Here is a 12,946-nt window from a genome sequence, read left to right as displayed (position 1 = left end):
GCACTTCTCACAAGTTGCCTTGGAGCACAGCAAGACGAGCACTTCTGCATCTCTGGCAACAGGACCAATTGTCCAATAAGATCACATGTAATCATTTATATACCTGTGCGATACAGAACTATACTCAGAGCAAACAGTCACATCTCTGGGAGGGGAATTTTCGTTTAGCACCTTGTTTGCGAGATACTTTGTAACAGGTTATTTGGGGGAAACACAAAACTGCTGAGACCTGATGTAACCAGAGAAGGACCTTGCCCCATGGTACACGGCTCCTATCTGCTGGCTAAGGAAGGTCTCCATGGAACCAGAAAGGTAAAGAATGTTCCCTGTCAAATTTACTAAATTTACTATGTGCCCCGACCCCGGCGAGGTGGAGAGCAGGCAATGTGCTTGGCACGGCCAACGTCCGGGCGTATCAGAAGGACAGCGGCAGCTGGACATGTGCGAGGACGACTGCCCTGAGCGCTCTCACATTCTCAGGCATCCAGGGACGGGCGAGAGATCACCGATATCATCACACTATTTAGGAAGACATAGGTTTGCAGCAAAAAAACAAACATGTGGGCGAGACCAAGGTGATGGGGCTTAAAGTTCCGTGTATATTTGCGCAGACGTGTGCGCATGCTTATACTACACATGAAGAAACCTACACCACGAGCCAACAAAACAAGATGCAGATCAGGTCTCCTGTTCTACCCGCGAGGGGGTCCTGCAGAGAGACCCCTGTGAAAAGCCCCAATAGGTTTGCTGTAATCCAGCTTGGGTTTAGACAACTATAGTTTTATAAAGGTCGGGGACACTAAACCCCCCGACAAAGTAGTGAGTAAACTGCGCTTGTATTCAATACAACACAATCTCCCAAATCTCCAAAGATGTCCAGGACCGCCAACACCCACAGCAAAGAAGCACGAAAGCCAATACAATCCCCACAAGGATATAAGAACGTATTCTCCTTCTTCCGTAAAGAGCAAGTCATGTCCTAATAAAAACGGGATGTTTTGTGGTCCGAGCCCAATGTAAACCGTCCTGTGCCAAGGCCCTCTTACCCTCGCTGCAACTGGGGATCCAATGTCAACAAGCAAAACAGGATGGTCCTGGGCGACCCACATTAACACGGCATTCCAGCTGTGGCGCGGTATGTTACAATGTTACACAAACACGGCTTTTATAATGGACATGGGAATAGTAAAGCTCCGGGGCCTGTGAGAAACCTCCGAGCCGTGTACAACAACAACACAAAGTACAGAGGACTGCAAAGCAGTAAAGAGAGCCCCCGGCAACGAGGGGCGCGCCCGCCAGAGAGCCCCCGGCAACGAGGGGCGCGCCCGCCAGAGAGCCCCCGGCAACGAGGGGCGCGCCCGCCAGAGAGCCCCCCGGGCAACGAGGGGCGCGCCCGCCAGAGAGCCCCCGGCAACGAGGGGCGCGCCCGCCAGAGAGCCCCCGGCAACGAGGGGCGCGCCCGCCAGAGAGCCCCCGGCAACGAGGGGCGCGCCCGCCAGAGAGCCCCCGGCAACGAGGGGCGCGCCCGCCAGAGAGCCCCCGGCAACGAGGGGCGCGCACGCCAGAGAGCGCCCGGCAACGAAGCGCGCACGCCAGAGAGCGCCCGGCAACGAAGCGCGCACGCCAGAGAGCGCCCGGCAACGAAGCGCGCACGCCAGAGAGCGCCCGGCAACGAAGCGCGCACGCCAGAGAGCGCCCGGCAACGAAGCGCGCACGCCAGAGAGCGCCCGGCAACGAAGCGCGCACGCCAGAGAGCGCCCGGCAACGAAGCGCGCACGCCAGAGAGCGCCCGGCAACGAAGCGCGCACGCCAGAGAGCGCCCGGCAACGAAGCGCGCACGCCAGAGAGCGCCCGGCAACGAAGCGCGCACGCCAGAGAGCGCCCGGCAACGAAGCGCGCACGCCAGAGAGCGCCCGGCAACGAAGCGCGCACGCCAGAGAGCGCCCGGCAACGAAGCGCGCACGCCAGGGAGCGCCCGGCAACGAAGCGCGCACACCAGAGAGCGCCCGGCAACGAAGCGCGCACACCAGGGAGCGCCCGGCAACGAAGCGCGCACACAAGAGATAGAAGCAAGACACACAGAAGAAACTGTGTGTTACAAATTGTGAGCTCATTGCCCCAGCCTTAGAATACGGCTTTCACATAACACTGGTCTTACAACCTCACAATAAGATTGTGCTCAGTGCTGCAGTCTCATCAGTGGCCACTAATAACAGCACAGCACACGGTACAGTGGCCGTGCTTGGTACTGCATCTTTTGAAGAGGAATTAGGTCACTCCAGACAGGTCATAAATAAAAGTGATGTCAATGGTCTGAGGAGGAGAACCAACACGGACCCCTTTAAGATCAGATACCGTAGACCTAATATAAGGGAATGAATATTTTAGTCTCAGAAAACCCCTTTAAGGGTCTCTGGGTGCTGCACTATTAATCCTAACTTTACCCCAGTGGAGATGACATTGAGATAAGAAGCCCCGGGCGCTCCAGAGGTTTTTTCTTTTGTTTTGGTCTGGAACATAAATTGCCCCTCGTCCTAATTCCTTGAGCCAAACCACAGGGGACGCGGGCAAAACCAGCAAGTCACTTGGGGAAGGACAAGGCTTCCTTCCATCGACGGGAGTTTTGATCATCATCAGTGCAGGACATGGGTCTGGTTGGGTGACAGGCCATAGAAATGGGTAAGGAGGAGTGATAGGTCTCCATGAAGAGACTGCTGCTGCTGTAGGCGTAGGGCCCCTCAGCGAGACATACATGGCTGCAGAGACTGCCATCACCTGACAGATAACTCGTGCATGTCCGGCCTTCACCGTAGACGTCCTATCAATAGGATAAGGTGAGAGTCCAATCTCCCGGCCCCGTGCCAACGTGCTGAGTGTTTACAGACCCGGCCATCGGGAGAGAAGGCAACCAAAAGTCACCCCAAAGCCTCCTCCGTGGATTTGTGACCCCACAAACACCTATGGGGCTGCACCCTCTTTAACCCCCACAGTCTTACTGATATCATGACAGGCCGACCGGTCACTGACCCTCACATGCAGATCAATACAAAACAAAAAGTGTGCAGTGCATCATGGGAAGGGCACAGCAGACACGCGCTCATTCTGCAGGACACGCGGCTTTATCGCTAATTCACTCTGCTAAAAACACACATTTATGTTAATTAGCAGATAGACTGAGAACAAGGAAATCCGTGTCCACAACATATAATCACCTAATTCCTCATTACACCAAACAGATGCAGCCCGAGAACGACTCCAGCGTCACCACCACCGCTGGAGAGGACACTCCTCCATTCACAGAACCTTCACTATCTTTATTTTATACATTGTTGCAATGGTATTATTATCTTATTTAACCATTGAGGTTCCCAGGAGCAGGAGGCTGATCTGTGCGTCCTGTCCTCCGGAGGACCTGCCCTGTGCTGCACCACACAGAGGAGCAGACACAGTGTAATACCTGACGTCACCAGTGGGGGTGCTGCAGGGAACTGGCCAATCACTGCGGACACTTCGCCATCAATCCAAAGAGGAGATTCTGATTTCATACTGATGACTGTGCCAACTCCTAACAAACAAATAAGATTCAAAATGTAAAGACGTCTCACCAAGTATTAGTTATGCCCTATGCCAGGCTAGGGTATAACTAAGGGTGAGGGTCCTATTGTTAGGATCCCCATGATAACTAAAATAGACCCCATAAGGGTATCCCATTATCTCTAATAAGTGAGGGTATAGGTCAGGCATGTTGCCTTATTCAATAGTAGGGAGTGTTAGAAATTGCCGAGCACAGCGCTGGGGTGTCTCTGTCATACCCTCTCGGGATAGGGATGTAATATTACACTGTACAAGGCATTGGTTCCACCTCACCTGGAATATACCGTCCAGTTCTGGGCTCCGGTCCATAAAAAGGAGGCCCTGGAGCTGGAGAGGGCACAGCAAAGAGCCACAAAAATGATAAGGGGTATGGAGGGTCTCAGTTATGAGGAAAGATTTATTTAGTTTGGAAAAGAGACGACTACAAGGGGACATGATTAATTTGTATACATATATGAATGGTCCATACATAAAAATATGGTGGTAAATTGTTTCAGATTAAATCAAATCAAAAGACGAGGTCACCGTCTGGAGAAAACAAGGTTTAATCACCAGAGGCGACAGGGCTTTTTTTACTATGAGAACTGGCAATCTGTGGAATAGCTGAGCTCAGGCGCTGGTCACAGCCGGGACAGCAGAGAGCTCAGGCGCTGGTCACAGCCGGGACAGCAGAGAGCTCAGGCGCTGGTCACAGCAGGGACAGCAGAGAGCTCAGGCGCTGGTCACAGCAGGGACAGCAGAGAGCTCAGGCGCTGGTCACAGCAGGGACAGCAGAGAGCTCAGGCGCTGGTCACAGCAGGGACAGCAGAGGGCTCAGGCGCTGGTCACAGCAGGGACAGCAGAGAGCTCAGGCGCTGGTCACAGCAGGGACAGCAGAGAGCTCAGGCGCTGGTCACGGCAGGGACAGCAGAGAGCTCAGGCGCTGGTCACGGCAGGGACAGCAGAGAGCTCAGGCGCTGGTCACGGCAGGGACAGCAGAGAGCTCAGGCGCTGGTCACAGCAGGGACAGCAGAGAGCTCAGGCGCTGGTCACAGCAGGGACAGCAGAGAGCTCAGGCGCTGGTCACAGCCGGGACAGCAGAGAGCTCAGGCGCTGGTCACAGCCGGGACAGCAGAGAGCTCAGGCGCTGGTCACAGCCGGGACAGCAGAGAGCTCAGGCGCTGGTCACAGCCGGGACAGCAGAGAGCTCAGGCGCTGGTCACAGCCGGGACAGCAGAGAGCTCAGGCGCAGGTCACAGCCGGGACAGCAGAGAGCTCAGGCGCTGGTCACAGCAGGGACAGCAGAGAGCTCAGGCGCTGGTCACAGCAGGGACAGCAGAGAGCTCAGGCGCTGGTCACAGCAGGGACAGCAGAGGGCTCAGGCGCTGGTCACAGCCGGGACAGCAGAGGGCTCAGGGGCAGGTCAAAGCAGGGACAGCAGAGGGCTCAGGGGCAGGTCGCAGCAGGGACAGCAGAGAGCTCAGGCGCCGGTCACAGTAGGGACAGCAGAGAGCACAGGCGCCGGTCACAGCAGGGACAGCAGAGAGCTCAGGCGCTGGTCACAGCAGGGACAGCAGAGAGCTCAGGCGCTGGTCACAGCAGGGACAGCAGAGAGCACAGGCGCTGGTCACAGCAGGGACAGCAGAGAGCTCAGGCGCTGGTCACAGCAGGGACAGCAGAGAGCACAGGCGCTGGTCACAGCAGGGACAGCAGAGAGCACAGGCGCTGGTCACAGCAGGGACAGCAGAGAGCACAGGCGCTGGTCACAGCAGGGACAGCAGAGAGCTCAGGCGCTGGTCACAGCAGGGACAGCAGAGAGCTCAGGCGCTGGTAATAGCAGGGACAGCAGAGAGCTCAGGCGCTGGTCACAGCAGGGACAGCAGAGAGCACAGGCGCTGGTCACAGCAGGGACAGCAGAGAGCTCAGGCGCTGGTCACAGCAGGGACAGCAGAGAGCTTAGACGCTGATCACAGCAGGGACAGCAGAGAGCTCAGGCGCTGGTCACAGCAGGGACAGCAGAGAGCTCAGGGGCAGGTCACAGAAGGGACAGCAGAGAGCACAGGCACTGGTCACAGCAGGGACAGCAGAGAGCTCAGGCGCTGGTCACAGCAGGGACAGCAGAGAGCTCAGGAGCAGGTCACAGCAGGGACAGCAGAGAGCTCAGGCGCTGGACACTGCAGGGACAGCAGAGAGCTCAGGCGCTGGTCACAGCAGGGACAGCAGAGAGCTCAGGCACTGGTCACAGCAGGGACAGGTCACAGCAGGGACAGCAGAGAGCACAGGCACTGGTCACAGCAGGGACAGCAGAGAGCTCAGGCGCAGGTCACAGCATGGACAGCGGAGAGCTCAGGTGCTGGTCACAGCAGGGACAGCAGAGAGCTCAGGTGCAGGTCACAGCAGGGACAGCAGAGAGCTCAGGTGCAGGTCACAGCAGGGACAGCAGAGAGCTCAGGCGCTGGTCACAGCAGGGACAGCAGAGAGCTCAGGCGCTGGTCACAGCAGGGACAGCAGAGAGCTCAGGCGCTGGTCACAGCAGGGACAGCAGAGAGCTCAGGCGCTGGTCACAGCAGGGACAGCAGAGAGCTCAGGCGCTGGTCACAGCAGGGACAGCAGAGAGCTCAGGCGCTGGTCACAGCAGGGACAGCAGAGAGCTCAGGTGCAGGTCACAGCAGGGACAGCAGAGAGCTCAGGTGCAGGTCACAGCAGGGACAGCAGAGAGCTCAGGCGCTGGTCACAGCAGGGACAGCAGAGAGCTCAGGCGCTGGTCACAGCAGGGACAGCAGAGAGCTCAGGCGCAGAGCACAGCAGGGACAGCAGAGAGCTCAGGCGCTGGTCACAGCAGGGACAGCAGAGAGCTTCAAGAAGGGTCTAGATGCCTTTTTACACCTAGGTAACATTGATGGTTATGTTATATAGAATTGTTTCCCATAAATCCCTTCCTCATCCAATCCCTTCCCTTCCTTGGTTGAACTTGATGGACAAGTGTCTTTTTCAGCCGTATAAACTATGATACTCATTCCCGGCTCTCCTATAGTATTGAATTCTGCGGGTTGGAGATAACAATGATACGTAACATCTCTGCCTTCAATGATTTATCAGATAATACAGAAGGATTATCACGCTGTCCTCCCAGCAGACAGAGAGTCACATGGGCAACTAGAGGCTGTGCTGAGGCCTCATGGGATTGACAACCGTGTGTTTCCAGACCAGGCAGCACTGCAGGGAAGTTAGTATGTTATATTCTGCATTGCGATCAGTGAAGGGTTGTTCCTTAAAGGGGCTTACCAGTGAAAAAGTTCCAAAATTAGAATCCCCTAGTGATGTCTACACAATAAAGGTCATTTTTTACCCCTTAACTTTGCAATTTTTGTTTTATTGCCGCTTCTGATCCCATCACTCCCTAGACAGGTCAGTGTTAGGCCTCATGCACACGACCATCTAAGGGGACTTGTGTACGGCCGCAAACTTGCAGCAGTACATACATCCCCATTGACGGCTATGGTGCCTGGTTTAGGTACGGTGAACACAACAAGCATGCTCCATCTCCGGCTGTATGGCTACCATTTTCTATGGAGAGGGGCTGGGGTCTTCCTCCTCTCCTGCACGCTGACATAAGTAACGGTACTCTACTACCAGATCACTTCCTGATCCCTCTGTGCTGTGAGATGCTGTGTGCTGACAATGTACTTAGATTATCAGAGTACAGGGTTTATCTACACTTTCATTTAGATTCTGAACATTCACTATAACTGACACATAGAAAAAGAGATGAAACAGATTAGAGACGATGAGATCCATAAGATGGATAGAACACACAATGACACAATGAGCTCTGCAATCTCACTTTATAACGCACCCAAAGCCAGATCTGCTATTTGGACCTTATCTGTCTGTATCTTGTAGAGCAAGTCTCTGCACACTGCTGCTTGATGGCAGGAAGTGCCTGTGTCCGAGCTGGTCTGGTAATGCAGGGGGAGGGGCAGGATGCATAGAGCACTGCAGTGTGCAGACATGAGAAGCTATTCATGAGACAAATCTGACCATAGTCAGAAGATTTACGGTCGTATCCAGGTCGTGACCAAAATTGTATACACCAGGACTGCTAGAGACAGGCTGGAATTATATCTGTGTGAAATGCTGTAGTTTTGTTACTATAGGAAGTGTTATATTGTTATTCTTAGTATATTTTAGAATCTCGGCTTCCTGGGAATAAGCTTATTCTAGGTCTGGCTTTAGAGGCAGAAAACTTTCTGGAAATGTGTTCCCTGCACGAGCTCCTGGCTTGTTACAGTGTATCAGCGACTTGTATGCGGCACGGAGATACTTGTACGTTTCCAGGATCCGTTCCTACGGGTGAGTTGCCGCCGCGGTGGAAGGAAATGTGACATTCCTGTAGAAGCCGCACCGAGCGCTGGTTGTGGCCACAAGTCATTTATCTGTTATCTTCAAAGAGGAAGCGGCCGCTCTGTAAAAATTAATGAGTAACAGGAGGGAAAGCCAAGACTAACAGGGGAGATACCCGCAGAGTCAGGGGAATCCCTCAGGAGAGCACCCATATACCGAGGCGGCCTCAACATTCACCAAACCAAACATGTATGCAAATCCTAAAGGAAGTTTTCCAGTGCAGCTTCAGCAATGTGTAGGACATTTAATACAGTTTCCAGACCTTTCCTGCTTCACAGCAACTTTGTATCCTCATCTTTATGCAAATTAGCTCCTCGGTGCCACAGTGGAAGGATCTCGTGCTCCGGTCCTGGCAGTCAAACCACAGGTGCGCTAGTGGATATGACCCCGCCTATAGTGCACTAAAAAGCTCATTTGCATTAAGACATTCCAAATTCTCAGAGAATACAATTCTTACCCAATTCTTTCCTCTTTCTAAATTGATCCGAACACTTAGACAGGGAATCTTGTGACACACACAATATAGCTCTACTAGTCCCTCATCTTCCCGGACAGCTGGGGGGCTCCATCTGATCTGTATAGGCCACACTAGTATTGATCACTAAGTTACTGATCGGACCAATCAGGTGAAGCAGCTGCACAATTACACTGCGAGGCCCCAATGTGTTCTGTACAATGATTTTGGGGGGTGTTACTGCATCTTGTCCATAAATTTCTAGTCCAATTTTTTTCAAATAACCTATAAAGCGACATCTGCACACACAGCCTTAAGGGCCATATTCACACCGGTGACATATGAGCCACCATATTTTCTTAGCCATATACTAATCACCTTGATGAGTTGCCATGGTAACTGCAGAATATCATCTGGGGAGAGAATCAGAGCGCAAGGGCGAGGATCGCTGGCGTCGTATGTGGATGTGACGTGCGCCAAGTGCTGAATCTGTTGTTATTATATGTTGGGGATTGTAGTTCTAGCCCAACTGCAGAGGCAACGTAAGCCCCCAGGTAGGTGGGTGCAAGCTGCGGATCTCTGCTCCACATGTCAGGGATATTGTAACCCGCCCTCCTCGATGAGAAGATGCAGAAATCAAAGTTGTCAGCTGATGAGTAACACGCAAAGGGTTTAGCCAAAACCCAGAATGAGTCAACCCCAAACTACGTTACTATGAGTGTGGATCATCCAGCCAGGACACATCCCGGAAGAGCTGCGGATCCTGCAGTCATACACCCAGCTCCCCGGGTACAGCTCTGCTCACAGGGGGCCATACAGTCTAAACCTCAGGGGAACCCCCTGCAGCTCCATCCAATGTCTATAACCCGGAGAATGAATAGAGATGCATGTTACTGGGACCCCCTACTGTTGTGACCCCCACAAATCAGGCGCACCCGCAGGGAGTTCCAATAGCAGAACAATGGAAGGAATTTCTTGACACATAGAAGATTCAAACATGATCCTGATACTTCACGTGCACAGTGTGTACAGGTCCCAGGAAGAGGAACACAACAGTCCGTGACATCAGAGATGTAAATGCTGGATAAAACAGCAGATGGAATGGAGGGGGGGGGGGGGGGGGGGGGGGGGGGAATTTTTAACCTTCAGGATCGTGCAAAAATGGAGAACATACTGCTCTGAGCAGGTCCCTCTCACCATCAGAATGGCTCAGGTCCTGTAGTACTGACATGACACCAGCTACTGTGTGACTCAGGGCATTGCTATGGGACCTGGTGACCCCAAGGACGCCTGAGGCTGGGGCTAGTACGACACCACACACACAGGTCAACATCTTGTGCAACCAAGGAGACCACATAGTGAATCATACTGTGCACCTCAGTCTCCAGGAGGATCCTTCAGACTTGTCATAGCCGGGTAACCAGCGTAGGACACCCCAAATGATCATGGCTTACCCAAGGCTTATGCCACGTAACCCACTAGGTCTAATAAACTACAACCGTGTACACACTGCTGCACAACACTGCTCATCTGTGTATACAGGGCGGTGTATTGATCTGCATATAGAAATGTACAGGGACTACCCAGCAGCAGAACGAGGCATCACAAGTGTCACCTTCCATCACAACTATAAAGTGACCAGAAGTGGCTCAGTGCCTGGGGGATGGTAGCAGATTACTGGAAACTCTGCACTAACATTTTATGGCCATGTTCACACTACGGTTCTGGTCTGCTGCTGTGAAGTTGCAGTTTTCAAAAACAGCTCTAAACCTAATTTAACCAGAAGCCTAGTAAAGCCACTGCCCCTGTAAAACCGTATAATAAACCATGTAATCAGATGTACCCCACAGGAAATCAAACTGCCCCAGGATCTCACCATAAGAAGGCAAGTCACAATCAGCAGAATAACCTCATCTCTCCCCCCAGATCCCATTCTGTATATAGACTCATCGTGTTCCTTGCATCATGACATAGCAGGGTAGAGGTCAACAGCCGGGTCAGGGAAGGTGAGTCACCCAATAATAGGAAGAGGTGAGTCACGGGGTGAGATCACCGGTACATAGTCACCCTCTGGTGACACACGATGCAGCAGAGCTCAGCACTGGTCGAGACGCTATTGTTATAGAGGGACAACCATCTGTTACACAGCGATAATCCTCCACACAGACAACTGTGACAATGTATCCAGTACAATACATCAGGACGTCGTGTATCCAGCGCATCGCACACACAATGTATCAGGACGTCGTGTATCCAGCGCATCGCACACACAATGTATCAGGACGTCGTGTATCCAGCGCATCGCACACACAATGTATCAGGACGTCGTGTATCCAGCGCATCGCACACACAATGTATCAGGACGTCGTGTATCCAGCGCATCGCACACACAATGTATCAGGACGTCGTGTATCCAGCGCATCGCACACACAATGTATCAGGACGTCGTGTATCCAGCGCATCGCACACACAATGTATCAGGACGTCGTGTATCCAGCGCATCGCACACACAATGTATCAGGACGTCGTGTATCCAGCGCATCGCACACACAATGTATCAGGACGTCGTGTATCCAGCGCATCGCACACACAATGTATCAGGACGTCGTGTATCCAGCGCATCGCACACACAATGTATCAGGACGTCGTGTATCCAGCGCATCGCACACACAATGTATCAGGACGTCGTGTATCCAGCGCATCGCACACACAATGTATCAGGACGTCGTGTATCCAGCGCATCGCACACACAATGTATCAGGACGTCGTGTATCCAGCGCATCGCACACACAATGTATCAGGACGTCGTGTATCCAGCGCATCGCACACACAATGTATCAGGACGTCGTGTATCCAGCGCATCGCACACACAATGTATCAGGACGTCGTGTATCCAGCGCATCGCACACACAATGTATCAGGACGTCGTGTATCCAGCGCATCGCACACACAATGTATCAGGACGTCGTGTATCCAGCGCATCGCACACACAATGTATCAGGACGTCGCGTATCCAGCGCATCGCACACACAATGTATCAGGACGTCGCGTATCCAGCGCATCGCACACACAATGTATCAGGACGTCGCGTATCCAGCGCATCGCACACACAATGTATCAGGACGTCGCGTATCCAGCGCATCGCACACACAATGTATCAGGACGTCGCGTATCCAGCGCATCGCACACACAATGTATCAGGACGTCGCGTATCCAGCGCATCACACACACAATGTATCAGGACGTCGCGTATCCAGCGCATCACACACACAATGTATCAGGACGTCGCGTATCCAGCGCATCACACACAATGTATCAGGACGTAGCGTATCCAGCGCATCACACACACAATGTATCAGGACGTAGCGTATCCAGCGCATCACACACACAATGTATCAGGACGTCGTGTATCCAGCGCATCACACACAATGTATCAGGACGTCGTGTATCCAGCGCATCACACACAATGTATCAGGACGTAGCGTATCCAGCGCATCACACACAACGTATCAGGACGTCGTGTATCCAGCGCATCATACACAATGTATCAGGACGTCGTGTATCCAGCGCATCACACACAATGTATAAGGACGTTGTGTATCCAGCGCATCATACACAATGTATAAGGACGTTGTGTATCCAGCGCATCATACACAACGTATCAGGACAGTGTGTAGCCAGAACCATGCATCTGGATGTCATTTATCCAGTACATCATATACAATGTATCAGGGAGGGGGCATGAGAGGACAATCACGGGGCTTCATATACACACACGTCTCCCTCTCACCTGTGGTATCACAGAGGGAGAGATCAATTACACATATGTAGTACACCAGAAGCTTCCTCTATGCAACGTGTAGCGTGTGATGCATCTTCATGTATGTTACATACGTAACAAGTATTACACGGAGGTGCATGTATGTTTCTGCAGTCCCTGCCCTTTGTAGTGTGTGACATGAAGCTGTATGTTATATGTAGTGTGCACTGTACAACTGCATACAGAGACTCCGCTCTTTGTGGTAAAAACATATGTGCTGTGTTTTCATGTATGAGGAGCCTTCACTCAGATATACATACACATATATATACTGTATATTATATGTATGTTACATGCACATATATCTTCATGTATCCATCCCAATGCTGTATGTAACATGTATGACGTGCTGTATGTTATGTGTAGTATGCGCCGTATGTACCATGTATTACATGTAGTATGTGGTATATGTGACATGTATGACGTGCTGTATGTACCATGTAGTATGTGCTGTATGTTATATATATGACGCGCTGTGTCTCCGCTCTTTGTGGTGGGTGCGGGGCGTGCGGCGCCTCCATTCTCCGCCGTTGCCCGGCAGCCATTCCCCTTCCCCCCTGTGGGCCGCGCTGCTCCCCCGTTCTTACCGTGTACACCGGCGGCTCTCTCCCTCGCTGCTCACCAGAAAATCTGCGTGCCGACACTGCCGCCCCCGCCACCGAGCGCCCGCCCCCAACTAATCCCCGCCCCTCACA

The 12,946-nt window shown here is 52.7% G+C and overlaps 1 protein-coding gene across 1 annotated transcript in view; it reads right to left on the bottom strand.

Annotated features, from left to right (window-relative positions):
• The window catches only part of PTP4A3 (protein tyrosine phosphatase 4A3), a 61,557-nt gene extending 48,618 nt beyond the window's left edge, over nucleotides 1-12,939 (bottom strand). Inside the window, exon 1 of the mRNA XM_072151093.1 lies at nucleotides 12,839-12,939. The gene's annotated coding sequence lies outside the window, so the exon portion shown is untranslated. The remainder of the gene's footprint in view (nucleotides 1-12,838) is intronic.
• Nucleotides 12,940-12,946: the final 7 nt, after the last annotated feature.

Source organism: Engystomops pustulosus, chromosome 5 (assembly GCF_040894005.1).
Source record: "Engystomops pustulosus chromosome 5, aEngPut4.maternal, whole genome shotgun sequence".
NCBI lineage: Eukaryota > Metazoa > Chordata > Amphibia > Anura > Leptodactylidae > Engystomops > Engystomops pustulosus.
This window is presented reverse-complemented; position numbering and strand designations above follow the sequence as displayed.